Genomic DNA, 4,992 nt, shown 5'->3' on the forward strand with positions numbered 1-4,992 from the left:
CTCTAAGGACGCTCCGAGTTCTTCTACCGTTCCCCCGACTTCCTCTTCAACTCCTGCTCCTGGCGTTCCCCCTGACTCTGCTGGTGGTGATCTTCTAAAAAAGTGATTTTGGCTATTGGGGCCCGGCCTGTGGGCCCCTCTTTTTAAACTCTTTACATTTATTTGTTGGTGTTTTGAACAATTTTTTGGCCTTTTAAGGCCGTAAACAAAACAGTAATGCCTCTTTTTTAATAGGGGTTTAATTTAGCGTTAAATAAATGCCCTTTTTGGATAAGGGTTTTGAGTTACCTTATGTGTGCATGCTTTTTTCTGTTCGTGGTTCTCTTGACTCTTTGATCTTTTCTAGAAAAACTTTTCTTTGAGGCTTGCCTGCTTTTCTGAATTTCAAGGCAGCCTTACTATTTCTTCTTAGTTTTTCCTTATCTCTTTTTGTTATTCTTAGTGCTCAATTTTGTTCTATTGAGTTTTTCGTGACTTAGGCTACTTTTGCGATTCATTTTAACTTTACTCGGCTTCGTTTTCCGACTTATGAGTCGGACTGCTTCCGAGTTTATCATGACCGACTTCTATAGCCTCTTTACGCCGATTTGTACCTCGTCGTTTTATCCTGACGACCATCTAGGTCGGTTCATGGGATTTTCACGTTTTGTCGAGCTTAAATCGGCGCGTTTCGTAGAAAGAAAATAAAAAGGGAATTTGAAAGAGATATTTAAAATGAAAGAGATCTTTATTAATTGAGAAGGTACCTTATTGCTACTAAGGGCTTTTGATAATTTATTTCCCTTAGCCCCTACTGTGATGCCTCGTTAAAAACCCTTCTTCAGAAAAAACCCTTTGATTCTGGGAAAAAATCATGAAGCTGGGAAAAGAGTACATCAGGGAGTAGAGTTTGCTTTTAGCTGTAGTACCTTTTCATATTACAAGCGTGCCATGACCTTGGTAACTCGGTGCCGCCTAAGTCGGTCACCTTATAATAGCCTTTTCCTAAGACCTCCTTGACTTTGTATGGTCCTTTCCAATTGGCAGCGAGCTTTCCCTCCCCAGATTTGTTGACTCCAATGTCGTTTCTGATTAAGACTAAGTCATCTGGGGTGAGACTCCTTCGAATGACTTTTTTGTTGTACCTTGTAGTCATCCTTTGTTTCAATGCTGCTTCTCTTATCTGAGCTTCTTCTCGGACTTCAGGGAGCAAGTCGAGCTCTTCAGGGAGGATGTCGAATTTTAGGTATTCGACTAAGGGGTTCATCCATCCGAGGTTTAATCCGACCACTTCAAGGACTTCTAGTGTGTCTTCCATTTTTACCACTGAAGGTTCCTGGAGAGTCTCTTGAATCAGGCTTCTGTTATTTCCTCCTGGCTTGGTACTTGCTAGCTTGGATAGGGCGTCTGCTCTGCTGTTTAGATCCCGAGTTATGTGTTTCACCTCGATTTCTGCAAAGCGCCCCAGGAGCTCCGAGGCTTTCTCCAAGTACCTTTTCATAGTTGGGTCTTTTGCCTGATATTCCCCACTTATTTGGGAGGTCACCACTTGGGAGTCGCTGTATACCATCACTTTCATAGCACCGACCTCTTCAGCCAGCTTCAATCCTGCGATCAGTACTGATGAAATAGATTGGGTGTTGACTGACCTCGTCTTCTCTTATCAAGGCTGCTGAGACAGCCCTGTCTGCCACGGATAGGTATAGGACGAGGTCCTTTCCGGCTATAGGTCGGGTCAAGATAGGAGGTTGGCTCAGAAACTTTTTGAACTCCTGGAACGCCTCCTCGCATTCGGGAGTCCACTCAAACTGGTGCCCCTTTTTCAGTAGGGAGAACAGTGGAAGGGATCTTAATGCTGATCCTGCCAAAAATCTGGAGAGAGCTGCTAGTCGACCATTCAGCTGTTGGACCTCCCTCAAACAAGTCGGGCTTTTCATCTCTAGGATAGCTCTGCACTTGTCGGGATTGGCTTCGATCCCTCTTTGTGTTAGCATGAATCCTAGAAATTTTCCTGCCTCCACTGCGAAGGCGCACTTTGCAGGATTTAGTCTCATCCCGTGCGACCTTAGGGTGTCAAATACTTGTGAGAGGTCGGATAGGAGGTCAACTTCCTCCTTGGTTTTTACCAACATATCGTCGACATATGCTTCCATTAAGCTCCCTAAGTATGGTGCAAACACCTTATTCATCAGCCTCTGATATGTGGCTCCTGCATTTTTCAATCCAAATGGCATGACCACGTAGCAATAGTTGGCTCTGGGTGTGATGAATGATGTTTTTTCCTGGTCTGGTTCATACATCGGGATTTGGTTATATCCTGAGTAAGCGTCCATGAATGACAGGTATTGATACCCCGAGCTAGAGTCCACTAGGGCGTCAATGCTTGGTAGTGGATAAGGGTCCTTGGGACATGCCTTATTTAAGTCGGTGTAGTCGACGCACATTCTCCATTTACCATTTTGTTTTTTTACTAGTACTACATTGGCTAGCCATGTTGGATATTTGACTTCTCTGATGAAACCGGCTTCTAGGAGCGCCTGCACTTGCTCTTCTACTACTAGGGCTCGCTCTGGGCCGAGCTTGCGTCTTCTCTGTTGTACAGGTCGGGACCCTGAGTAGACCGAGAGTTTGTGAGACATGAGCTCGGGATCTATCCCAGGCATGTCGGAGGCCTTCCAGGCGAAGAGATCGGAGTTATCTCTTAGGAGCTTAGTCAACCCTTGTCTTAGGGTTTCCCCTAGGTTGGCTCCTATGTGAGTGTTTTTTCCTTCCTCTTCGCCGACCTGAATCTCCTCAGTTTTTCCCCGGGCTGTGGTCGCAGCTCTTCTTTGACCTTTGCTCCCCCGAGTTCTATTGTGTGGACTTCTCTGCCTTTTCCTCTCAGGTTTAGGCTTTCATTGTAGCACTTCCTTGCCAGCTTCTGATCTCCCCTCACCGTTGCTATCCCCGACGAGGTCGGGAACTTCATGCAGAGGTGGGGCGTCGATACCACCGCTCCGAGTCGATTGAGGGTAGCCCTGCCGATTAAAGCATTACAAGCCGACCCCACGTCGATGACTATGAAGTCTATACTCAGAGTCTTTGATTTTTCCCCCTTTCCAAAGGTGGTGTGGAGGGGTAAAAATCCTAGTGGCTTTATCGGCGTGTCACCTAATCCGTACAAGGTGTCGGGATAGGCTCTTAACTCTTTCTCATCTAAACCTAGTTTGTCGAAAGCGGGCTTAAAGAGGATGTCTGCTGAGCTTCCTTGGTCTACTAGTGTTCTGTGTAGATGGGCATTTGCCAGGATCATGGTGATTACCACTGGGTCATCATGCCCAGGGATTACTCCTCGCCTGTCTTCCTTTGTGAATGATATGGTCGGAAGATCGGAGGACCCCTCTTCGACCTGGTAGACTCTCTTGAGATGTCTTTTTCGAGAGGATTTTGTGAGTCCCCCTCCTGCAAATCCTCCTGAGATCATATGGATATGTCTTTCCGGAGTTTGTGGTGGTGGGTCTCTTCTATCCGTATCTTCTCGCTTTCTTTTTCCATGACCGTCCGACCTTTCTATGAGATATCTGTCAAGCCGACCTTCTCTGGCCAACTTTTCTATCACATTTTTAAGGTCGTAACAGTCGTTTGTGGAGTGCCCATATATCTTATGGTACTCACAGTAATCACCGTGGCTCCCCCCTTTTTTATTTTTAATGGGTCTGGGGGGAGGCAGCCTTTCGGTATTGCAAATTTCTCTGTATACATCCACTACAGGAATTTTCAGTGGAGTATAAGAGTGATATTTTCTTGGCCTATCGAGGCCGAGTTCTTCCTTCTTCTTAGCTTCTCTCTCCTTCTCTTTCGTTGAGGGAGGGTGTCCGAGTCGCAAACTCGGGTCTCTTAGCCTAGCGTTTTCTTCCATATTGATGTACTTTTCAGCTCTTTCCTGTACATCATTTAAAGAGGCGGGGTGTCTTTTTGATATGGACTGTGAGAAGGGTCCTTCTCGGAGACCATTGACTAGCCCCATGATGACTGCCTCGGTGGGCAGGTCCTGAATCTCCAAACACGCTTTGTTGAATCTTTCCATATAGGCCCGTAAGGATTCCCCGACCTCCTGTTTTATTCCCAGGAGGCTTGGTGCATGTTTTACTTTGTCTTTCTGGATGGAGAACCTCATCAAGAACTAAGCTCACTAGCGAGAGGGGGTCCTTCTTTTTCTGACTCGCGCCCCTCCGAGGAGTTTACCTTCGGATTTTTGATTCCGGAGGTGCCTTCCTTATTTTGATCATTGGCTTCCTGGTGGAGGTTCTGATCTGCTTCATTGTTTCCAGTGTTCAAATTCTCTTGATCAGAATCTGTCTCCATATGACCTTCTTCAGGGGATCTTTCCGCCATCACTGGTTAATCTCTCGGGTCCCCGGCAACGGCGCCAATGTTACGGTGGGTAACCAGAGATTCGTGGGCCGGATGACGTTGGTTGGCCCAAACGCGTGAGGGAGGTGATTATCGAGTATTATCACAAAAATTTAAATGGATGGATAAAAGTATATAAATTATTTTATGCTAAAATTATATAAATGAAATTTTAGAATAAATTATATAAATAAAATTTTAGATATTTAATTATAAATATTTTGATATCATATATAAAATCATTGAAGTAATAAAGTTACATAAGCATTTATGCTTCTACGTAAGCAATAATTACAACTACATTACATGAAAACCGGGTTTTATCGTTTATTGATTATAAAATATAAATACAGATTCTCACATCTCACATTCTCACATAAAGATGATTAATACGGAAGAAAGAGCAAATATAGAGACAAAGAAGCACATTCTTAATTATCTTATTATTATGAAAAACGATCGTCACCTACATTTACGTCCATGTCTAATTACATCAATGTCACACACACAATAAATTACGGATTAGTATATGTATCCGTTGCTATCACATATATATACTTAGTAGCATAACGATAGTATTAATAATAAAAGATATAAATTCTTTAAATTTTAAATTTTACG

The sequence above is a fragment of the Arachis ipaensis genome, chromosome B09, assembly GCF_000816755.2.
Source record: "Arachis ipaensis cultivar K30076 chromosome B09, Araip1.1, whole genome shotgun sequence".
In the NCBI taxonomy this organism is placed as follows: Eukaryota; Viridiplantae; Streptophyta; class Magnoliopsida; order Fabales; family Fabaceae; genus Arachis; species Arachis ipaensis.